Source organism: Musca domestica, unplaced genomic scaffold (assembly GCF_030504385.1).
Source record: "Musca domestica strain aabys unplaced genomic scaffold, Musca_domestica.polishedcontigs.V.1.1 14, whole genome shotgun sequence".
In the NCBI taxonomy this organism is placed as follows: domain Eukaryota; kingdom Metazoa; phylum Arthropoda; class Insecta; order Diptera; family Muscidae; genus Musca; species Musca domestica.
In genome coordinates this window covers 5,345,775-5,373,131 of record NW_026712192.1, presented here as the reverse complement: position 1 = coordinate 5,373,131, position 27,357 = coordinate 5,345,775, and positions in this window count along the sequence as shown.

Genomic DNA, 27,357 nt, shown 5'->3' with positions numbered 1-27,357 from the left:
CCTACAGGTACCTCCCAGACAAAGGGTTACATCCGATTCCATTTAGACTTGGTTCATCTAAATATTTCCATCAACACAAGATGTATTATGAAGACGGTAGAGATCGGATCATTTCTTCTCGTACATCCTCCACATAGGGTTCAAGATTTTGAGAAACAAATCGCTAAGGAAGAAAGCGAAATAGGCATCCAACTCTCTTCAAATTTCACACCAGCAAACGTATTTGCTAACACACGATTTGTAGTGAAGATGATCTATATATGCGAACCCCTTCTGGTACCTCACCCACAAAGGGTCACAATTTTCAAAACTTTTATTTGTCATAACTTGCGAAACAAGTCAGCGATTCTTTACTACTTGCTATAACTAAATATTTCTCTTAACCACAAATCTGATAGGAATATTTTATCTGTCGAACATTAGATTTCGCAAAAAATTGGATAAAAGTGTTCGATTTCCTTGTAATTTTTGCCCAAATCAAAAGTTTTATCTGTATTAGATGAAGTATTAAAATGGTATACTTCGATCGACTATATCTCGCACCTCACGCACATTTTAACATATTCTAAAAATTATCGCATATCTCATATAAAGTGAAGGAAATAGTCGATATAGTCCAAACCTGGCACGTCACAATATTTATATCATATTTATTTAGGTCCGATACGAAATGGACATTAATGACCTATTCCTTAGAAATCTACTCCATAGAGGGTCAATAATTTAAATAATCATAACAGAAGTGAAAATATATTTAAATCATCGAACATTGGCGGAGAGTGTACATCTATTGGCAAAAGCGACTGATACTTTTTAAATAATTTTTAATAAAATTCTTCGAGAAATGCTATGTTTTTGCTTTAATACAACTTTTTTCCTTTTTTATTTATGCTACACTACTATTACTCTATATCGTTGTAAATGACCCGAAGTTAAGATAAAAGCTTACATTGTTCTCCCTCTATCTTGCAACAACTATTAGTGGTTATTTATAACGTTAAAACGTAGAGCCATCTTTGGTTGTTCTTCCGTCTCCTTATCTCGATAATGTCGTAAAGGCATCGTTGGTTAATTCAATTTGCTCTAATCAAAATGGCCTTGCTTATGGATTTTCCTTAAAGCCAATATCAACAGTTAACAATGTGTTGTTCATTAAATGGTATGTTTGTGTGCGTTACAAAATCTAGGTAACGTTTGACGTATTAGTGTTGTACAACATGTTAGGGTGAATGGTAGAAAGGTAGTATCATGTAATCCCATGATTACAATTGTATTTCTTTTGATGTATCTTCATTGCCAACCAAATCTGACTCATGTTCTCTTTAGATTAAGGTGTTGGAGGAGTTTTGATGTGCTGTCGCCTAAAGCATTTCTTATACCCTACATCACGCTGTTGTAAAGGGTAGTATATCTTTGCGAATTTGTTTGTAAAATACAAAAGGAAACGATACAGGCTCATAGTTCCACTAGGTGGTAATCGATTCAGATTGGGACATAACTTCCATATGGATCTTCTCTCAATCTCAATTTTGTTGTACAATAAATGCGTAATATTCAAATTTGGTATTTGAAGTTCGCAATTGGTATTACAGCCAATGACCAAAAATTACTTATGCAGGTCTTCCTCTTCATATAGTCCCCATGTACCGGTTTTCATTAAAAATGTATTTTTCGAAGATTTTTTTTTAATTTTTCATGTTCCTTCCAAAAGTTCGGCGCGGCCGAACTTCGATACTTCGATATACTTCGATTCCGTGTCGATTGGTTTTCAATTCTAACCTGTAGAGCGACTGCAAAGTCGAAAGGATTTTCATTTTTTTTATCCATTTTAACCCCTAAACGTACAGCTTCAAATACAATAGGGTTTAATTCTGACCATTACATCACCCATTGTTAAATTTCGTGTAGATCGGACAATAATTGCGACCTGTACATAATACCCTCAACACATAGTGTTGAAAATTGTAACATGTAAAAAAGCAGTAAGTTCGGCCAAGCCGAACTTTGAATAAAACTTCTTTTAAAATCTTTAAAATACCTAACATCGGAAGGTGCCGACATATGGGGCGATATACGATATTGTGGACCTATATATATATAATAATCTTCCAAGGGATAGAGTGCTCACAAGGAACACCTTGTGTGGAATTTCAGACAATTCCATTGAAAAATGTGGCTAAATCATCAAAATACCGAATATCGAGGGGTACCGTTATATGGCGGCTATACGATATCGTGAACCGATATAGCCTACTTCGAACTTGATCTGCCTGCAGACAAAAGAGAGATCTTTGCAAAATTTTAGCTTCCTATCTTAATTCGTTTTGACTATAACGTGATTACAACCGACGGACAGACGGATGGACAGGGCTAAATCGTCTTAGAATTTTACGCTGATCAAGAATATATATACTTTGTTGGGTCTAAAATTACTATTTCGATGAGTTACAAACGGAACGAGGAACTTAATATCCCTCTATGGTGGAGGGCATAAAAATCACATGTATGCATGAAGGCATTCATTTTTTTATACCCTGCACCATACATAGTATGGAGGGTGTATTAAGTTCGTCATTCTGTTTGTAACTCATCGAAATAATAATTTTAGACCCAACAAAGTATATGTCCGTCCGTCTGTTGTAATCACGCCACAGTCAAAACGAATCAAGATAGGAGGCTAAAATTTTACACAGATTTGTCTTTTGTCTGCAGGCAGGTCAAGCTTGAAGATGGACTATATTGGTCCACGATATCGTATAACTCACATATAACGGTACCCCTCGATATTTGGTATTTTGATGATTTTAGCCACATATTTTAACAGAATTGTCTAAAATTCTACACAAGGAGTTCCTTGTGAGCAATTTACTCCCTGAATGAGAATTGTCTATATAGGTCCATGATATCGTATAGCCCCCATATAACGGTACCCCCCGATATTCGGTATATTGATGATTTTACCCACATTTTTCAATGGAATTGGAGGAGTTTTTTGTGAGCACTTTACCCCCTGCAAGATAATTGTCTATAGTGGTCCACGATATCGTATAGCCTCCATATAACGATATCCCCGATATTCGGTATTTTGATTATTTTAACCACATTTCTCAAGGAATTGTCTGAAATTCCACACAAGAAGTTCATTGTGAGTACTTTACCTCCAGACGTAGATTAGTCTGCGTAGGTCCACAATATTGTATATCACCCCAATATATCGGCACCTTACGATATTCGGAATTTTTAGATTTTAACAGAATTTGTAATGGATTTCATTTTTGAGAAAATTTCCTAATTCGTTCCAAAGAGGACTGGCTGAATGAGGTATCAGATTATTAATTATTATTATAGATTATTAATTTTAACTTACAGTCTTTAATAATCATTTTTTAAATTTTGGTGTCCTTTTCAGTAAGGTTTCACCAGTCCGATTTAGACTGTTTACTTTTGGAATTTTGACATTTTATCGCATTTCTGCTAATTTTCCGTTCCCTTTTTTTGAGCACACCTAAATGAGAATGACATTTCGTACTGTTCTCTCTTCTCTTAGTTTTACTATTTAAAAAGTACTGGAAAACAACTAATGTTTTCAACATATATTTACATGGTTGATTGGGAAAATGTGAGTCAATTGTTACTAATTACAGTAGAAAATCAAAAATCCCATAAAGAAATTTCTAGTATTTTATCGAGCGAGAGATTTGTTGTAGGGTATCCCTAGATCGGCTCCGCCCAACTATAGCCTTTGCTTACTTCTTTTTTAATTGAAAACCCTCGGTAGTCACATCCCACATCACACCTATCCAACGCCCATTAAAAACATATACTCACAGGCTTTACTTCGCCTAATGGAATCGCTAAGAATACAAGTTAAATAATCCCCAGATAGTTGTTATGCATATGAGAGTATGTTACTTGTTTGTATGTCATTAACTATTTTAATCCAGTAAAATGCAAATAAGTTAATTTAATTTAAAACAACAGTAATTAGTTCTTAAGAAGAAGATATGTAAATAAACGTGTGCTCCAATCCCTCAGGGGAATATTTTATATGTAACTTTATATAGAATGATGTGAAATGAAGCCACACAGAATCATGTATATATTCGGATGAAAATAGCATACAGGTTTGACTACAATTAAAATTATTAAATTTAAAATGTTCACAATTTTAACGGCTTGTTTAGGTATTGCGACAGAAAAAACACAGTCTTATTTTTTTTTAATATTTTTTAAATTTCAGCACTTATACTGATTTTGTCAGTAAAGATTCCTTTAAAAAACAAGGCTCTATTTATGTTAAAAAATTTATGCACTCAATTTTTATACCCTACAACACTATGTGTTGGGGGTATTATAAATTTGATTGGGCCAACAATTATGTAACACCACGAAATATTGGTTTTCCCACAAAGTATATATGGATCTTCCTATCTCGACGAGCTGAGTCGATGGACCAAAAACTAAAAAAAAAAATCATGAGTTTGCAGTTGCTCTACAGGTCGCAATTATAGACCAATCAAAGCGGAACTTAGCATGGAGCTTAGGGCTGGGCAGAAACCTTCCAATTTTGATGGTCATCGGGTAATATGTATTTAGTGGATGAAATAGGCCTCAACATTTGTGTTAAATAAAAGTCAAATTTTGCATTAAACCGCGAATATTTTTAATCCCGGCGAAATCACAAATAGACGAACAGGTCAATTCTGACCGTTACGTAGATGCCGATAGTAAATATATCGGTTTTATATAGCGAAATATATACAATGTGTATATACAAAGGAAGAGGATATTTGTTAGATTGCTTATATCTCAAGAATGGCTGGACCGATTTTGAAAAATTTTGTCAATTCTGAATGCCCTCCTGGCATAAAAGAATAAAATCTAAAAAAATCGCAAAAGATGCATATAATGATGTTAATATAGATTTTGTAGTATTTTGTGACATTTTTTATTTTTTTCCATAAATTTTATCGCATACGATTTTTTAAATTTGACTTATAATATTGAAGTGTACATTTTGTAATGTTTTTCACCTTAGAACACAGGTTGGGTTTATTATATACAGATTGCAATTATGGTCCGATCTCACGAAAATTTTCCCAATGGTAGGGTAAGGCTCAGAAGGGCTACGCCTATTGTTTTGAAAGATGTCTGCAATATATTTAGGGGTTGAAATGGACCAGAAACTAAAAATGTTCCTGATATGATGATATTGCAGCCATTATAAAAGTAACAAAGAGAAACCAAAGGACACGAACTCTCGCATGAAGTTAGAGTTTAGGACAGCGGGTAGAATAGACCACTATTTATGTGTGAAAAATACCAACATTTCCATTGTATCGACATTCAGGCGATATCCAAAATACAAGGGGGAATTTCTGGCATTTTTATGCAGATTTCGTTGACGAATAAAGCCAATTATCGTAAACAAGCAAAGCATATAGATGAGTCTAAATTTAGAGATACAGATGGGCCTCTTGCATTTAGAGATGATCGGAAAATATTTAGGGGTTCAAATTAACCAAAAATAGAAAAAATTTCCTGATCAAACAATTGAAGCCAATAAACACGCCTGAGAAGAGAGTTAAGGGCATTGAAGAAGTCTAGCATTTTGAATGACCATTGGATTATATTTAGCTGTAAAATGGACCACAACAACTAACAGAACGACGGAGGTCGTGAATATTGGGCAAATGTCCCTGGTCAAAATGCTAAGGGTAATATCTGGGCAGTGCTCCGTGACATAATTCCAAAAGCGAAATCTTCCAAAATGGATTTGGACATAATGGAGCTTCTAATATATTGTAGTGTTGTAGGGTATCACATGGTCGGCCCCGCATGACTATAGCCTTTGCTTACTTGTTAAATTATGTCTTTGATTTAATTTAAGCTTTCTTAGAAATAAGTGACAGTATAATAGAATTTTGAAATGACAACATAAAGGAATTTCCTTTACCAATTAGGTATTTAAGTGAATTGAAAATGTAATGAATTTGAATTTTGTGCCAAACAGAATCTCAGTTCATCTTGCTTTACGAATGAACGAACAGACATTTTCTTAAATTTCCTAATTCATAGTAATAAAGTTGGAAATGCACACACAAAGGTATATTTATTATATTTTTGATTTTGATTTCTTATTTAGCAAAATGTACATAATAAACTTATTGAGAAGGGTGTTTAGAAAAGAACTGCGTACTTCTCATATTCATGCGAGTTAAATAGAGGGTACATTAAATTTCTTATTTCCTTTAAAACTTTGCGGAATAAGCATTTTAGAACCCACAAAGTATGCTCAAAGAGAACCAAATCTCAAAATATGAAGAGAAAAAAATTTTAATTCATTGATTGAAATATGACTTCCTGTAAAAAAGTAAATTAATTGACTCACTGACTTAACGATTCATCAATGTCCAGACGAAACTCTAGAACTCGTAAATTTGAAATGAGGGCCATAGTTACACCAAACGGTTTTTGGAAATTCGTGTACGAAAAGTACTAAAATGTATTATATTTATATGGGAACGGTTAAAACTAAAAACTTGAAATTTGGCATGGAAATCAGGGTTGAGGAGTAAGGTCCATGTAAGGAGGTAGTTTTCGAAAATTGTACTTAAGTAGTAAATTTGGAACAATTTAAGTTTCTGGTGAACCGATAAAGCTGGAATAGTGAAATTTGGAAATAAGATTACTTTGGCATTGTAGGACATTGGATGTAGTTTTGGTAATTCGTACTTATGTGTACTAAGTTTTGGGAGAACTGGTAGAGTTGGAATCCTGAAATAAGATCTCCATTGAAAACTCCATATTTAAGGAGTTATGGCCATTTTAAAGATTTCGATAATTGGTGCTTAAAAAAGTGATCACAAATAATAGCTAAAAACGCCGAAAACTCAATATTTAAGGAGTTATGGCCATTTTAAAGTTTTCGATAATTTATGCCTAAAAAAGTGATCACAAATAATAGCTAAAAACGCCGAAAACGCAATATTTAAGGAGTTATGGCCATTTTAAAGTTTTCGATAATTCATACTTAAAAAAGTGATCACAAATAATAGCTAAAAACGCCGCAAACTCAATATTTAAGGAGTAGTTACGGAAATTTGTACTTTTGTGTACTAAATGGTTGTAAATTTGGTACAATTTGATTTGGGTGAACCAATTTGGAAATAAGAATACTGTCTGAGTGTATGATTGGGATATGACGATATTTTTGAAAAATTGTACTATGTTTTATTGTAAAATGTACTAAATTTGGTACAATTTAGATTTGGGTGAGCCAATAGAGCCGGAATCCTAAAATTTTAGATCAAAATTACTGTTGGAGTGTATGATTGGGATATGGTGGAAGTATTCTACAGTGTATGTACTAAATGGTACTAAATTTGGTACAATCTACATTTGGATTAACAGATAGGCCTGGAATTCTGAAGTTGGGAAATATGATTTTTTTTTTTTTGGAATATATGATGTAGGTTGTTAAAGAAATGTGTTAGTACCATGTACTAAATTTGATACAATTTGGATTTAGGTAAACTAAAGAAGCTGATATCCTACTGATTACTTATGTGTACAAAAATGTACTAAATTTGGTACAACTTTGATTTGGGTGAACCCATAAGAGCTGGAATCCTGAAATTTGGAATAAAAATTTCGGTTGGAGTGAAGGATTGGGATATGTAGGTAATTTTTGAAATTATTACTTATGTGTAGTACATGGTACTAAATTTGGTACAATTTACATTTGCCTTAACAGATCGGCCTGGAATTCTAAAGTTGGGAAATAAGATTTCTTTTGGAATGGATATCCTAATATTTGGAAATAAGATTACTGTCGAAGTGCAGGGTTGAGAAATGCAGATAGTTTAGGAAAATGTTACTTATATAAACTAAAATGTACTAAATTTGATACAATTTAGGTGAACCGATAAGAGCTGGAATCTTGAAATTTGGATTCAAAATTACTGTTGAAGTGTAGTATTGGGATATGCAGATAGTTTTCGAAACTTTTACTAATGTGTTCTAATACATGGTACTAAATTTGGTACAATTTGTATTTGTTCACTCAATTCTGAAATTGGGAAATAAGATTTCTATTTGAATGTATGATGCAGGTTGTTATGGAAATTTGTCGTTATGTAGTAAATAGTACTAAATTTGGTACCGTTTGGAAATGTGGAGAACCGATATAGCTGAAATCCTGAAATTTGGAATTAGGATTACTGTTGAAGTGTAGGATTGGGGTATGTACTAATTGATACTACGATGGGGCTGAAGTCCTGAATTTGGAATTATTTTTGGAAATAAGTACTGACTGAATGATTGTTTTACCAACGGCAATAAGAAACAGCTAAAGCTAGAATCTTAAAAATTTTGCTGGGAGTCAATCTCGATGGGTAGGGATAAGCCGGGTTTTTGGAAATTCCGACTATAAGTGTACTAAAAAGCACTACATTTAGTATTTTGTAAACGGATATAGCTAAAATCTTGACATTACGTATTAAAATTAAGTTTGGGATGTGCTATGGATATAAGTAGGTATTTTTGGAAATGTGTACTAAATGCAACAACTGTACTAAATGGTACAAAATTCGGTACATTTTGATTTTTGGTTGGACGAATTGATCTGGAAATTTAAAATGTCGATATTGGAGTCTCTGCTGGTTGGTATGGTTAAGATAAAGAGTTGGATTTGGAAAAGCGTACGAAAGGTACTAAATTTGCTATTGCGTGAACGGATACTGCTTGAAATCTGAAATTTGGCATTAACTGTGTGGGGCTTAGATTTGGAGTTGGTTTTACGTATTAAAAAGCACCAAAAGATTCTAAATTTGGCATTTGGATAATGCCCACCTTTGTGCCATTCCATTTGGCATCCTCCCATAGAGGGTAAATATTTTGAACAACTATAACTCAAACTTCGTGTATCTAAATATTTCGATAAACAATAAAACCAATGCAAATATGGATCCAATTTTAATAAAAACCAGAGCTTTAGCTCCTATATATATTGTCCAACAGAACTTTGGACCCAACATCCGTATTATGCACTGCGTAACGATATTCTGGATAATATACTAAATACTGCTCAGAAATACCTTTGCCAAAGTTTAAGGAGACCGGTTCAGATTAAAATATACCTCATATATATAAGCCCATATTGAATGGTTTTTGGCACGCCTTAAATAAAATGTACCAAATTTGGAGAAAATCGGTTGTGATATTTGGTTCCATCTTTCAGATACTGCTTATATACAGCTGCCCAATTTTAGATATAGCTCCCAAATATATCTTCATCCGATTTTGCGTTTATTGTCCACAAAAATTATATATTAGCTCAAATAGTATCGATATTTGTGAAAATAGGCACAATTGACTCCGGAAATCGATTTAGAGTAGGATATACCTCCCATATATTATTTCCTGCTCAAAAGCCATAATAGAAATAAATCTACATAAATTCCCTACATAAATGTTGGTTTGTTCCCAGGACATTTTATATTCAAAATTGAGTGTCTACCAACATTTAGAAATTTTGAAGAAGTCGATCCCAATTTACAATGATATCGGCTGGAATATGGAACTTCACATTTTCTGTGGATAATTTAAATCCAGATTCAGGTTTGAAAATTAACAGGTTCTTATATTTTGGACAACTGGCAATAGTTTTAATTTTTCTCATGAATGTTTTATCCAGCTTAACTCAACACTGTGTTAGCTGTGTTTGCAGATAGATTGATGACAACAAGTTCTTTCGTGCAACATTTACATAAAAATGAAATCCATAAAAAACACGTTACTATGCTTAACTGTGTGGTTTCTCCCGATAATATCCTCCAAAACACAAATAACATTTATTTAACACTTCCATAACACTCCGAAATTGCTTGACTTAATTAACATTAATTGCATTTTGGGGATTTCTCCATTTTCCTCAGGAAAATGTGTGTTTATTTATGACACACTTAGACATGTAAATATGTATGTTCTTGTCATGCGAATTACATGTGTAAACGTGTGCGTGTGTGTCCTCCATGAGGTGAATTCATGTTGTACTTGATGTTGTAGAACATCTTTAAGAAGTTAATTTATAGAAGCAAATTAATTTTTGTCTACAACGAATTGGTAATGGAGTGCCCTTTGGGTTGTAATGTGTACTTGAGACTTGTCTTTACATATGTTGAACAGAATTAACATAAATTAGCCAAGGTAATAAGTCTCGCACCTGAAGTATTAAATTGGTCGTGGGTAACACCTGCGAAGGTAGTCAATAAAATTAAAAACAAGTTGAAATGTATCAGTCGGGCTTGCCGACAGATGTATACACTCAGAAAAGGTTCGAATATTTAAATATATTTTGACTTCTGTTATGATTATTCAAATGTTTGACCCTCCGAAGAAATGGGCCAATATTTTCCATTTCGTATCGGACCCAAATAATTATGATATGAATATTGCGACTTGCCAGGTTTGGACAATATCGACTACTCTCTTCACTTTATATGATAATTTTTAGAAAATGTTAAAATGTGGGTAAGGTACCAGATATAGTCGACCGGGCAAAAGGGCAAAATTACAAGAAGATCAAACACTTATATCCAATTTTATGCAAAATCATAAATTCCATATTCATCTCAGATTTCCATTTGAAAAAAATTGTTAGATCTAACAAGTTGTAAAGAATCGCCGATTTGTTCCGCAAGCTATCACGGATAAAAATATTGAAAATTGTGACCATTTGTGGGTGAGGTATCAGAAGAGTTTGGCAGATATATATCATCTTCACAACAGATCATGTGTTAGCAAAAATGTTTCTATGTGTGAAATTTGAAGAGATTTGGATGCTTATTTCGAGTTTTTCACAAACTTGAACCCTATGTGCGGGACGTCCCAGAAGGAATTTTCCGATTTATTCCATCATCACATCAGACCTTGTGTTAGTATCCATAATGGCATGTGTGACATATGAAGAGAACCGGATGCTTATTTCGGATTTTATGATCGTTTTGGTTGTTCAAAATCTTGAACCCTATGTGGGCGAGGTACCAGAATAAATGGTCCTATCTCCACCATCTTTATAACAGAACTTGTGTTGATGAAAATATTGAGATGCGAAAAGTTTGAATGGAATCGGTTGTTAAAATTTGACCCTCTGTGGGGAAGGTACCGGAAGGAGTGGACCGATATATCCCATCTTTACAGAAGATCTTGTGTTAGCAGAAATAATGGGATGTTCGAAATACGAAGAAACTCGGAATGTAATTTCGGATTTTAAAATAGTTTTGGTTATTCAAAACTTTGACCTTTCGTAGGGCGGTACCAGAAGGAATGGTCTGATCTCTATAATCTTTATATTGCTGTTGATGGAAATGTTGAGATGTGCCAAGTTTGAATGGAATCGGGTGTTAATTTTGACCCATGGAGGGGGAAGTACTTGATGGAGTAGACCGATATTTTCTATTTTGACGATACACTGATAAAAATATTAGGATTTCCAAAGTTGGAGCATATTTGGACCATCCTTTCTCTTTCTGTGCAGTAAAATATATTTTTATATCCTCCACCATAGTATGGAGGGTATAGGTAGTTTCTCATTCTGTTTGTAACACCTCCAAATATACATTTTAGGCCCCACAAAATATATATATTCTTGATCAGCATAAAATTCTATGTCGATTTAGCGATGTCCGTCCGTCTGCCCATCTATTCGCCTGTGGAAATCACTCTAGCTTTTGAACGAAATAAATTGGTTTGATAACATTTTACTCAAATGTATATTATGTCTGCAGGACTTATGATATAACCAGTAGGTTCACGTTTTGATTTTTGCGCCATTATTCACCGGATTTGTTTAAAATTTAGTACTTGAAGTTCGTAATACATAGTACAGCCTATGACAGAAAATTGTCTGTGCAGGTCCACGTCTTCGTATATCCTCCATATAAAGGTAGCTCACCGGATTTGTTTTTAAATTTGGTATTTTATGTTCGCAATGGATGCGACAGCCTATGACAGGAGATTGTCTGTGCAGGTTCACGTTTTGGTATAGCCCCCATAAAATGGTACCTCGCAAAAAACGTCAATATACCGAAAATAGGGTATATTGACGATTTTAGCGACATTATTCACCGGAATTGCTTCAAACTTGGTACTTGAAGAACGTAATGGATACTACAGCCTAAGACAGAAAATTATTTGTGCAGGTTCACATTTTGGTATAGCTATAGCTACATTATTATTTATTGAATATTGTATGGCCTATGACAAAAGTTGCTTGTGCAGGTCCACGTCGTCGTATAGACCCTAACTAGCTGAACCCGGTGCGCTTCGCTACCCCTTTTGATTTTATATTTAGGATTTTATATACAAATATTTTGTGGTTTAAAAAAATAATAAAAAAAAAATCAAAAATATAAAAAACGTATTTATTGTAAGACTTTAAGGCGTAAACAAACAAATTTCTTGGTCTACCAAGGCGTGAACATGCCAGACACAGCTATCCATGAGAAAAGCAAGAACATGCCAAATTTAGTCCGGATACACGAAGTGTTTGTCCTTCGGATTTATTAATTTCATAGCAACAGCCAAGCGTACAGGAAACTGCAATCTTTTGAAGTTGAGTGGAATTTCTGTTGCAATTAGAGAATTCGAGGTAGCAACATACTTCCCCATAATAATCTTATCCTCAATAAAATTTGTGTGTAGCTTTTTACTGTGAGCCTAATACCATAGCAAAGGCGTTGTGTGACAAAATCGTATCCTAAACTAAACCGATTTCAATATAGTTTTACAAAATTTATTTTTGGACCAAATTACGTCACAACTTCCATATTTTATTGAAATTGTTGTTTTTTTTTTTTTTTTTTTTTTTTGATTAAATATACGAAATCGACCGAAAATACATATGCGAGGTATATCCAAACCTCAAACAATTTTTATATAATTTGGAAAATAATTTTTATTCCACAACACATTCTGATATTCACTTATTCCGAATTTCATTGGAATCGTATTTGCTGCATCAAATATGTGAAATCGGCCGACAATATATATAGGAGCTATATCCAAACTTCAACCGATTTCTACATAATTTTGAATTTTTTTTGTACTAAATTCCGTCACTTCTGCCACACATTCTGAATTTCCTTGGAATCCGACATTGGTGCATAAAATACATGAAATCGGCCGAAAATATATATATGGAACGTATATCCAAACCTGACCCGATTTCAATAAAATTTGACAATTTTATCTACTCAGTTTCGTCCTTTATTCCAAATTTCATTGCAATTAGACATATATCATGTTTGGAGCTTCAAATATGTAAAATCGGCCGATAATATATATGGGAGCTATATTTAAATCTTAACCGATGTTAATATAATTTACAACATTTATTTCGGTACAAAATTTCGCCACATATTTTGAATTTCATTGGAATCGGACATACATATCGCGTTGGGTGCATCAAATATGAAAAATCGGCCGAAAATATATATGGAAGCTATATCCGAATCTGAAACGATTTGAAAATAATTAAACAACTTTATTTTTGTATCAAATTTAGTCACTCATGCCGAATTTCATTGGAATCGGATGTATGTATTGTGTTTAATGCATCAAAAATCTGAAATCGGCCGAAAATATATATGGGATCTATATCCAAATCCGAACCGATTTCAATATAATTTGACTAATTTTTTTTCTGATCAAAATCCCGTCATACACTCCAAATTTCATTGGAATCGAACATACATATCGTATTTGGTGCATCAAATAAACGAAATCGGTCGAAAATATATATGGGAGCTATATCCAAATCTGAACCGATTTCAATATAAATTGGCAAAATAATTTTCTAGACGAATTCCATCACACGTTCCAAATTTCATTGAGATTAGAGGTACACAGCGTATTTAATGCTTTAAATACATGAAATCGGCTGAAAATATATATGGGAGCTATATCCAAATCTGAACCGATTTCAATATAATTTGGCAAATATATTTTCTAATCAAATTTTTTAACTCATTCCAAATTTGGAGACTGTATCTCTAATCGATCAATAGATATGTGCATATCAAATCTAAAGTTTTTGGAGGTACCTCCGATTTTGATGCTATATCTCCAGTTCCAAGTGGAATTTTAAAAAATTATATAGCCTATGTTACTTTCAGGCGATGTTGTAGTATACATGGACATTTTCAGGAAAATCTGTTCAGCGGTTTTCGAGTCCATAAATTACAAACAAACAAACAAACAAACAAACATACAAACATTTTCCTATTTTATAGATATAGAAGATGTAACGGCTACATTCGGTACTTTTAAAAATTTAACACAATTTTTTACCTTTTTTTTTTTTTTTTTTTTTTTTTTTTTTTTGAAAATTGCTACCGAATGGAGCTCTAAAACCGATTTTGTCCAAAGAGACCCAGGGTCTAAGATCGTTATTTCGCTGAGGCACGTTTTAGCCGTATAGAATGATATATACCCTCTCTAGCCGTATGGCTGAGGGTATAATAAATTTTAGGACTTCTTAGAATACGAAAATTATATCTTTTATACCCTTTACCACATAAAGAATGGAGGATATATTAATTTTATCACTGCGTGTGTTTTCATCGATTTTCTCATGTCCATTGATTCATCAATGGTAATCCGTCTTACTTTTGAAAGGACTGGTCAAGGTGATTAAAATTTATCTCATGATCATATTATTTGTGCAGTTTTTACGGTCTGGCCGAATTGAATGCAATATTTTATTTTTATGTGCAAGTTTTCCACGGAATTTTAATATGATGACATGAATCCATTCAAATTAAATATTTGTTTCGTGAAGATTCAAGAAAACAGCTACCATCTTGATGACTGTACTTTAAATGTCCATGAACCAAAACAACAACGAATAACATCTTCATTATCAACAAGTGCTTCGACGAGATGAACAACAAGCATTGATTTCGATTCTGGGAAATTTTATTAATTTAAAATGGAATGAAAAATCTATTATGAACATTCATGTTTCATTCATGGTTATTCGCTCAAATTTTATAATTGAAATATTTGTATGGCTTTTACTTTACGCAAAAATTCAACTCTCTTCGTTAGACCTCAAATCTATGGGTTCTTTGCTGAAAATGAAATACAGGTTGAAATGATACCTAGATTCTTATTATTTTTTTTTCGAGTAATTTATTATGTGGATCAGTCTTGGTGCGTAGGCGTACGAAAGTATTAAATAAGAAAATATGAAAATATACTAAAAATTTAAGATTATTCATAGGACAAACGGAATGAGCTAGAATTCTGATTTAAAATAATGCGATGCCAACGATTTGAGATAGAAGGCTAAAATTTTGCACACGTGTTTATTTTTCCAGTAGGCAGTAGACAGAAAATTGTCTGTGCAGGTCCACGTCTTGTTTTAGTTGACGTTCGTAATGGATGCTATAGCCTGTGACAGAAAATTGTCCATGCTGGTCCAGGTCTTCGTACAGCTCCGATATTACGGTACCTCCCTATATACGATATTTTCATGATTTTAGCTACATTATTCACCGTTTATTTCAAGTTTCGAATTTGAATATGGTAATGGCTTATGACAAACAATGCCTATGTAGGTCCACGTCGTATAGACCCCAATATAACGGCTATATTCGATATTTTTAAAATTTTAAAGAATTTTTCAAGGATTTTATTTTTTGAAATTTTCCAAATTCGTTCCAAATGGTGGAGGGTATTCAAAGTTCGGCCCGGCCAAACTTACTGCTTTTTAACTTGTTTCTACATTTTTCAGATACTCAATAAGAACCCAAATTCCAAATTACAGCTACAAATTTTGAATTAATTTCTTTTGCAAAATAAAAAAAACAGACCAAGTTGTGAATATGTTAAAGAAAACGATGACCAATCACTTCTGACCATAAAAAATTTTGGCTGGGTATGATACCATTCTTCTTTTTTTCCAATCATTTCACTTTGAACTACTTCATCTGACTGTTTCTATTGTATTTATTTTAAATGTATAACATTTTATCTCAGAAATATCTTTTGATTGAAATTAATTCTCATCTCCTCTCAACACGCGTTAATATATTCCCTTCGATGATAAATAAAGGCAACCACTTGACTGTGACGAAGTGGAAAAGTAATATTTATTTCATTCAGTGGAAATGTTAATAATCGCAAATGGTGGTGGAAAGGTGGTTCAGGCGGTTGTTTATATCCTTCGAAGGTACGACATCAAATGAAAATTCTTACAGACGGTTACCATGGACAAATTTAATATATAACATTGCGAGAAGTTTGTCAGTTCGAATATAGAATTACATTCGTCAAAGAAAATGACGGTATGCTTCTGTTTAATTACGGAGTACGACAAAATTTGGCAACAAGTTGATATTGCATTTTCTAAAAATAAAAAAAACAGGAATCCAATATTCTACATTCACTCAATATTAAATGTAGTACCATTTAGTACTTTTCGAACTTTTATAGTGGACATTTTTAAAATCACCATCTTAACTATAGGCATCAACAGTGTCATCCGTATCAAATTTCAGGATTTCAGCTCTATTCCTTCACCGAATTAAAAATGTAGTGCCATTTAGTACTTTTTGTACAATTATAGTACACATTTCCAAACCCACCTTCATATTTTAATTTCATATATAAACAGAGATCTCAATATCCAATACCAAAGTTAGTACCATTTAGTACTTTTCGTACAAATCTAGGAGGCAATTTCCAAACCACCGCCAAAATTTAAAAACACAGATACCATTAGTGATATAAATTTCAAATTTCAGAATTTTATCTCTATTTCTTCACCCAATACTATATTTAGTATCACTTAGAACTTTTTCTAAAATTTTAGAAACCACCTCTACAAGGTTAAAAAACAATAATTTGTAGATTTCTTTTTTTATTTTATTATTATTTTTTTTTTTTTTTTTTTTTTTTTTTTTGAACGAAAGCAAAATATGTCGGAAATAGCATAAACTTTTTTGGTACGAATTATGGCCTTCAAACGGCCAATGAAACCGTCACACGCTACCCGAATGTTGCTCTGCGGTATTTCGGCCCATCCCCGGCGAAGCGCTGGCTTGAGTTGATCGACACTTAGTATTTTTGAGTGCCAACCTTGCCCTCTAAATTACTCGAGACACAATAGTCCAACGGATTGGAATCCGGTGATTTTGGTGCCCATTGTGTGCTGGAAATGAAGCGAGGAACCTCATTTTGTAACCATTCTTGGGTGGCGCGTGCTGAATGCGATGGTGCTGAGTCCTGTTGGAATGTCGAAGGTCTGCGGCCAAAATGTTTGCGTGCCCAAGGCTTAAATACACCCTCCAGAATATTTTCGCTATAATATTCGGCATTTATTCTGATGCCACGGTCGATTAATACGAGCGGAGAGCGACCATCGGCTGATATGGCGGATCACACAATCTCCATGGCCGACGCATGAGTTCTGGTGGCCAACCAAAGGTGCACATTTTCAGCTGACCTCTTTGGCAAGTAGACACGACCATTTTGTTTGTTTACAAACTGGTGGACAGTTCTCATTGGAGAAAACCAAATTCGGCAGTTCACCACTTTCGGGCAAGCTAAGCAACTCTTTAGCTCTTTTGAATATTGGGAATATTGGGATATATTCAGCTCACGGCCATTGCGACGCGGGTTTAGATCAAGTCGCTTCTTTAGTTTTCGAACCATTTCTGCTGTTGCCGCTGTCTTCTTCCGTCCACTTCCTTAGGGTCGGGCTTCGCTACCAGTATCACGGTAATGAGCGATGGTAGACACAAAAGATTTATTCACATTTAAATGCTGGAGTGCTGTACCGATAGCCAGTTGTGGTTTTCCAGCCAAATATAAAGAAATCACACTATCACGGTTGAATATAACTTTTTTTTGGAAAATCCGCATCAAATGCTTTTGTACGCTTGTAATCAATATAATGAGCTGTTACTGGAATAATTTTAAAAGCTGTCGGATGAGTGGCTTAGAAATGACAGTAGTCTGAAGTTAGTTGCATGTTTTTCATCTCACCCTGTCTTCAAAATACCTTACATTCGAACGTGGGAGCTATACCAAAATATTGCCCAATTCTGAACATTTTTTTTTTGCTAAAAGGCATTCTACATGTCAAAAACCCTAAATGACAAGATATAGTTTTTATACCCTACAACACTTTGTGTTGGTGGTATTATAAGTTTGATTGGGCCAAAAATTATGTAACACCACGAAATATTGATTTCCCACATAGGAAAGTATATATGGGTCTTCCTAGCTCGCCGAGCTGAGTCGATCTAGCTATGTATGTCCGTCCGTCCGTCTGTCCGTCTGTCCGTCTGTCCATGTTAATTTGTAATCACTCTACAGGTCGCAATTATGGCCCGATCTTCACGAAATTTAGAATGTAGGTGGGACTAGGGTCAGAATAGAACCCTATTTCTTTTGGAGATTATCGCATAATTATCGCATGATTTTGCAGTTGCTCTACAGGTCACAATTATAGACCAATCGAAGCGAAAGTTAGCATGGGGCTAGAGCTTTGGGCTGGGCAGAAGCCTTCCAATTTTGATGGTCATCGGGTAACATTTAGTGGTTGAAATAGACCATAACATTTGTGATAAATAAAAGTCAAATTTTCCATTAAACCGCGAATATTTTTAATCCCAGCGAAATCACAAATAGATGAAGAGGTCAATTCTGACCGTAACGTACATGCCAATAGTTAAAATATCGTATATATATAGCGAAATATATACAATGTTTATATACAAAGGAAGGGGATGTTAGCTAGAATGCTTATATCTCCAGAATGGCTGGAGCGATTTTGACAAATGTTGTAAATTTAGAATGCCCTTTTGGCATAAAAGCATAAAATCTAAAAAAATCACTTAAAAAGATACAAATAATGATGTTAATATAGATTTTGTAGTATTTTGTGACATTTTTTTATTTTTTCATATTTTTTATCGCATGCGATTTTTTCAATTTGACTTAAAATATTGAAGTGTATATTTTGTAATATTTTTGCTCTTTACAACACAGGTTGGGGTTATTATTTATATACAGATTGCAATTATCTTTCGATCCTCACGAAATTTTTGACAAAGATAGGGTTAGGCTTAGAAGGGCTAAGCCTTTTGTTTTCAAAGATGTCCGCAATATATTTAGGGGTTGAAATGGACCAGCAACTCAAAATGTTCCTGATTTTGCAGCCGTTATAAAGCTCATAAATAGAAACCAAAGGACACGAAATCTTGCATGAAGTTAGAATTTAAGACAACATTAGTTACAGGCGATATCCGAAATACACAATAGGCGAACCTGTGGCTTTTTTCTGCTGATTTCGTTGACGAATATAGCCAAATTGCTTTTGGAGATGATCTCAAAATATTTAGGGGTTCAAATGAACCAAAAACAGAAAATCACACAATTGAAGCCAATCGACACGTCTGAGAAGATAGTTAAACACAGTGAAGAATTCTAGCGTTTTTGATGACCATTGGATTATATATAGCTGTAAAATTGACCACAAGAACTAACAGCATGACGGAGTGCATAAATATTGGGAAAATGTCCCTGATCAAAATGCTAAGGGTAATATCTGGGCAGTGCTCCGTAATATAATTTCAAAAGCGAAATCTTCCAAAATGGATTTAGACATGAGGGGGCTTCTCACATATTGTAGTGTTGTAGGGTATCACATGGTCGGCCTCGCACGACTATAGCCTTTGCTTACTTGTTTAGACAATAACTTGTGCCTGAAATATTAAAAATATCTTCTCCTCCCTTATAATGGAGGGCGCAGAAATGACAGTTAATATTCTATTTGAGCAAACCTTGACCCATCACCGATATTGTGATCCAATTCCCAATGACAGATTAAAGCAAACCACATAGCATACCACTTCGTAAACCTTGCACTGAAAATGTGAATATCAACCAGATGCGTTGTCCAAACTCTGCTAATACTATTTACACTACTAGTAACTTAAATCATTGCTTGTCAAGACGTTAGCATTGCACCCTGCTGTTAGTCAAATGAAATATTTTAATGAATGAAGTTTAATGAAGTTCACGACCAACTGCAGTGCACGAATATCAAATAGCGTAGAATGCCGCAAGAGATGTAATAACATTTTCATTAAGTTCAAGTAATTATTTTTTTAACTATAATGGACAGTTAACAACGGACACAGTGAGATACTGAAAAAAATCTATTATCTCCAGTTTTATTAGCGAAGTTAACTTTTAATCGGGGAGTCTTTTAATATTATAATGCTGACATTACTAGGTTATTAAAACTCAGTGGAAAATAAAATTAGCAAGATGGGGGAAAAAATTCTAGCAGGGGCGACTATATGATACCCTACACGACTATGCATTTCTAGCAAAAACAAATATTAGTTTATTTTGAGAATTGTCGTGATGATTGTTCATATGAAAGGATATCCACTATTTGATCGAGGTATTTGTATGCTATTTGTGGTCTCTCATGCCAAATATCTTCTATCTATATATATAAAAGAGGAAAATGTTTGTATGTTTGTTTGTTTGTTTGTTTGTTTGTTTGTAATTTATGGACTCGAAAACCGCTGAATAGATTTTCCTGAAAATTTCCATATATACTGCAACATCGCCTGAAAGTAACATAGGCTATATACATTTTTGAATTTCCACTTGGAACTGGAGATATAGCATCAGAATCGGAGGTACCTCCCAAAAATTTAGATTTTATATGCACATATCTATTGATTGGTTGAAGATACAGTCAAATTTGGAATACGTAACGGAATTTGGAACAAAAATAAGTTTGCCAAATTATATTGTAATCGGTTCAGATTTGGATATAGCTCCCATATATATTTTCGGCCGATTTCAAGCATTTGATGCACCAAACACGCTATGTATCCCCAATTTCAATGAAATTTGAAACGTGTGATAGATTTTATCTAAAAAATTGATTTCACAAATTATATTGAAATCGGTTCAGATTTGGATATAGCTCCCATATACATTTTCGGCCGATTTCATGCATTTGGTGGACCAAACACGATATGTATTTCCAATTGTAATGAAATTTAAAATAAGTAACGGAATTGGGAGCCAAAATGAATTTGTCAAATTAAATTGAAATCGGTTCAGATTTGGATATAGCTCCCATACATATTTTCGACCGATTTCATGTATTTGATGCACCAAACACGCTATGTATCTCTAATTTCAATGAAATTTGGAATGTGTAGCGGAAATTAAAACAAATATACATTTTTCAAATTATATCAAAATCGGTTCCGATTTGGATATAGCTCTCATATATATTTTCGACCGATTTCATGTATTTTATGCACCATACACGATACGTATGTTGGATTCCAAAGAAATTTGGAATATGTATCGGGATTTTGATTAGAAAATAAATTAGTCAAATTATATTAAAATCGGTTCAGATTTGGATATAGCTCCCATATATATTTTCCGCCGATTTCACATATTTGATGCACAAAACACGATACGTATATCCGATTCCAATGAAATTCGGCATGAGTGGCTAAATTTGGTACAAAAATAAATTTGACAAATTATATTCAAATACGCTCAGATGTGATTATAGCTCCCATATACTCAGCCGATTTCACATATTTGATGCACCCAAAGCGAGAGAGACAAAATCTGGCAGCAGCAAAAATTGCCAAAGTATATTGAAATCAGTTGAGGTTTGGATATATCTAACATATATATTTCGGCCGATTTCATACATATTATGCACCAAACACGATATATATGACCGATTCCAATGAAATTCAGAATGTGTGGCGGAATTTGGTTATAATAATAAATGTGATAAATTAATTGGAAATTAGTTAAGATTTGGATATAGCTCCCATATATATATTCTCGGCCGATTTCACATATTTGACGCACTAATTTCAATGAAATATGAAAGGTGTGGCGGAGTTTGGTGTAAAAGTATTTTTTTTTTAAATTATATTTAAATAAAACAACACAACAATTTATTTGAAATACGCTTATTACGGCGAAGTATGTTGCTATCTCGAATTCACTAATTGCAATAGAAATGCCACTCAACTTCAAAAGATTGCAGTTTACTGCACGCTTGGTATTTGCTATGAAATAAATAAATCCGAAGGACAAACCCTTCGTGTATGCATGTCATGTTACTGCTTTTGTAATGATTTTGTTTATTAACGCATTAAATTAGTGCAATATTTTTTTTTAATTTTTAAATTTGTTTTTCTTTATCCAACATATATTCGTAAATAAAATTTTGAATGCATATAAAATCAAAAGGGGTAGCGAAGCGCACCGGGTTCAGCTAGTCTGTAATATAAAGTGCATATTACGACTTGGAGAAGGCCCAAAGATATCTTCGGACGAAACATGAATATTGAAATTGCAACAATATCTGAATCGATTTGGATTAAACTTGGCAGACTTTAAATACCCTCTACCACACATAGTATGGAAGGCATATTAAGTTCGTCATTCTGTTTGTAACTCATCGAAATAATAATTGTAGACATAACAAAGTATATACATTTTTGATTGAGAGTAAAATTCTAAGACGACTTAGCCCTGTCTTTTGTAATCACGAGAGAGTTAAAACGAAAAAAAGATAGGAAGCTAAATTTTTGCACAGATCAGCCTGTTGTCTGCAGGCAGCCCATTTTGAAGATGTGGTATAGCGGCCCATTACATTGTATAGCCCCCATATAACGGTACCCCCAGATATTCGGTATTTTGATGATTGTAGCCAAACTTTTCAATCAAATTGTCTGAAAATCCACAAAAGGAGTTCCTTCTGAGAAATTACCCCCTGGAAGCGTATTGCCTAGCGGTACCACCCTATAGTAGATATGTTGATGATTTTAGCTACATTTTTCAATGGAATTGTCTAGAAGTTCTTTCTATGCACTTTACCTCCTAGAAGAGTAATATTCACCGGCGTTGTTTCAAATTTCGTATTAAGAGTTCCTAATAGGTACTAAAGCCTGTCTATGCAGGTCCAGGTCTTCGTATAGACCCGTTATAACGGTACTTCCCTATATGCGGTATTTTGATGATTTTTGTTAAATTTATTTTTGTTAATTATTGTAATGGCTTATGACAAAAGTTGCCTATGCGATTCACGTCTTCGTATAGACCCCAACATAACGACTATATTCGGTATTTTTAAGATTTTAACAGATTTTTTGAACATTTCCAAATTCGTTCCAAATGATGTAGGGTATTCAAAGTTCGGCCCGGCCGAACTTACTCCTTTTTTTCATTCAACCTTTCAAACTTACTTTTAAATTCAACCTTACTATTGATATATTGCATCTTCACAACAGATCTTGTGTTTGTGGAAATATTGGAATGTGTGAAGTTTAGAATGAATCGGACGCGTATTATGCATTTTATGAGAGTTTGGGTTATTCCAAAAATCAGTTGAGGGGGGGTTACCAGATGAAGTGGTCATATATATTTTTCATATTTACACCAGATATTACCTTAGTAAATGTGTGAAATTTGATTGAGAATTGGATGCTAAATTCTCGCTTTATGATCGTATTGGTTATTAAAAATATTGGCCCATTGTAGAGATGGACTGGAGTAATATCTACCATCTTCCCACCTTGTGTTAATAGAAATATTAAGATGGACCGAGATCTTGTTTTCGTAGAAATATTGGGTTGTGTGAAATTTTAAGAGAAGTGAATGTTCAAAACATATTTTATGATCGTTTTATTTATTCAAAATGTTGATCCTTTGTGGGGGAGTTATTGGAAGGAGTGGACCGAATTATTGAGATATGAGAGTTTAAAAAAATGGGATGCTCATATCGCGTTTTACGAGCTTCATGGCTATTCAAATTTTTGACCCGTTGTGTGGGAGGTACCATTTTCACCTGATCAAAAATATAGTTTGCAATATTTGCATAATATCGTATGAACCTTTCTCTTCCTATAGGGTAAATTAGTTTCTTTGAAATTTTTTAATTTTTGTGTGGGAGACACCGGAAAGAGTAGTCCGATATTGCCCATCTCCGAACCCGATCTAAATTTAATAATAATATTACTATGTACCAAGTTGGGTGCATATCGGATACTACCTTCGAATGTTATAGTGCTCAACAAGCCAGACAGGCAGACGGACGGACGTCGTAGATCGACTCCAAATGTCCTGAAATGGATATGGTCCAAAGATACTTAGGGTTTAAAACCGTTATTTCGACTAGGCACGTTTTGGCCGTATCAAATGATATATACCCTCTCTAGCCACATGGCTAAGGATATAAAAATAGGCTGGCGCATTAGAAATATCTGGCCCAATTTTCACCAAAACTTCGTATTGGTGAGATATTACGCTATTCCACAATCTGAGCATGTATCTGGATTTACAAAGAGTTATGACAATAAGTTGGCAGGTAATTTCAATTTTTGCGCATAAGCACCAACATTGTGATACAATGTAAGACAATTAGGGATTTTTTTTATCATTTTAGAGGAGTACTGCAAGAGTTTTCACTACAAAAAGTTTTTGAACATGCCTTAGTGTTATGATTTTTAAAGTTTTAGCCAAATCGCATGTTATACATTCCAATTCTATGGGACATATACATTGTTTGTAAGTTGTTTCCCTTTGTATGAGAGGTATAAACCAACCTTTGACAGAAATATTACGATATAAAACATTTGGATCAAGTCTATACTCCCATCTCGAGTTTTCGTGTGAAGCAGCCTAGTAGGCATATAATCAGAGAGACAGATGAGCCAGCGCATGGACATGAATAGATTGACCTCCTCCGAAATGTATTGTGTCCAAAATTAGGTAAAAACCTGAGGGTACACATCTTTATGGGATTTTTTTTTTGCAATACCAAAAAAAAGCAAATTTAAGAAAAATTTCGCAAAATATGACTGCACTTTCAAACTACACTACATGTTTACAGAACGTAGATCAATACTTTTTTGAAAATTTTTAAGAAAAATCGTAGGTATTGTAAAAGAGGTAATACTATTGATATTTATTTGAATTTTCAAATGAGAATGCATTTCAATATTACAGATTTTTGTCAGGCGTAGGGTACTAAAATAAAAATCCAGTAGCCAAACACAATCTCAAATAATAAAAAAAATTATTTTCATTGATTTTTTATGAACCTACAAAGTTTTTTTAATGCCGTAAATTGTTTACAATTTTATTCAATTTAAGGACTTATCTCAACTTTTATTAGTTTACAAGGTCTTCTGTTTAAAATAGCCTTTGGCAAAATTAAAAACACAATTGTTATCAACCAACTGTGGGCTATGCAGCAACACTGCCTCCCAAGCATTTACAAGGATTTAAGAGAATATTATACCATAAGACAGTTCTTGTTGCTGTTTCTATTTTATACTATCTTGATTATTTTATTGAGTCTTGTCCAATTCAATTTACTGAGAATGGACATGGTTTGTCCTTAAGAGAATAAAATAACTAAAAGGCAATTTATTTTATATTGTGAGCTGAAGTGGCTCACTTGGTGTCTTGGTGTAGTAACAGGTGACGTATACGTTCGCACTTTAATGTGTTTGTATTGATTATACGACGGGAGGCAACAAAACATGAAATATCTTTTAAGTAACATAAGAATATAAAATTCAATTCTGAAAGTGAATTACTTTATTTTGTATTTTTATACCCTCCATAATAGTATGGAGGCTATATTCAGTTTGTCATTCTGTTTGTAACACCTCAAAATATACATTTTAGATCCCACAAAGTATATATATTCTTGATCAGCATAAAATTCTATGTCGATTTTGCGATGTCCGGCCGTCTGTGGAAATCACTCTAGCTTCCGAACGAAATGAAGTAGGTAGATAAAATTTTTCTCCAATGTTTATTATGTCTGCAGGACTTTTGATATTGAAGATGGGTGATGTAGGTCCACGTTTTGGTATAGCCCCCATATAAAGGTACCTCCCTTTTTTCGGTACTTTGATGATTTTTGCGACATTATTCACCGGAATTGTTTTAAATTTGCTATTTGAAGTTTGTACTGACTTTCTACAGCCTATGACAGAAAATTGTCTGTGCAGGTCCACGTCTTCGTATAGCCCTCATATAACGGTTCCTCCCGATATTCAGTATTTTGATGATTTTAGCGACATTATTCACCGAATGTTTATACCCTACACCACATAGTGGTCAGGGTATTATGTCTTTGTGCATTTGTTTGTAACATTTGAGAAGGGAGCGAGATAGACTCAATTACTTTTGAGGATCTTCATAGAATCACTTTCTGAGTTGATTTATGCATGTCCGTCCGACCGTCTGTCCATGTATGAACAAAATGCAGGTCGCATTTACTATCCGATTGAATTGAAATTTTGCACAAATAATTTGTTTGGCCCAAGGACTAACTCTATTTAAATTGGAGATAATCGGAAAAATTTAGATCTAGCTCCCATATATATATTCGTCCGATTTGCTTCTTATTGTGCACCAAACGTGTAATATCAGCCCGAATAGTATGGAATTTTGCAAATACAACCAAATTAGGCCTGCCAAATTTGATCGAAATCGGTTCAGATGTAGCTATAGCTCCCATATATTTTGTTCATCCGATTTGTTATTTTTGTCCTCCGCAGCCGTAATATGCACTCCGTAAAATAATATGTGGAGAAATGTATCAAATGCAGTTCAGAAATACCTTTGCTAAATTTTATCGAGATCGGTTCCGATTTGGACATAGCTCCCATATATATAACTTCGTCCGATTTACCTCTGCTTGTGCACCAAACGTCTAATATTTGCCCAAATGGGATGCAATTTGGCAACTACCGACCGAATTGAGTCTTGAAGGTAGTATGCCAAATTTGGTGAAGATCGGTTCAGATGTAGCTATAGCTCCCATATATATTGTTCATCCGATTTGTTATTTTTGTCCTCCGCAGGCGTAGTATGCACTCTGTAATAACAATATTTGGGGAAATATATCAAATACAGCTCAGAAATATCTTTGCCAAATTTTATCGATATCGGTTCAGATTTGGATATAGCTCCCATATATATCTTTTTCTGATTTCAAATTAAGTTTGCACCAAATGTGCAATACAAGTCCGAATTTAAAAGATACAAATGCTTCGGCATATTTAGTCCTTTGAACTTTAAATTATAATTATAATCATAGCATGAATGATTGAATTCTCCCATAAAAACTTTTAATTGTTATGTGAAACTCTACTAAATTAGCAAAGTCGTGTAGGGTATCATAAAGTCGGCCCCGCCCGACTTTAGGACTTTCTTTACTGGTTTTTATTCAATTTTCGCATTTGAGTATTGTAATGG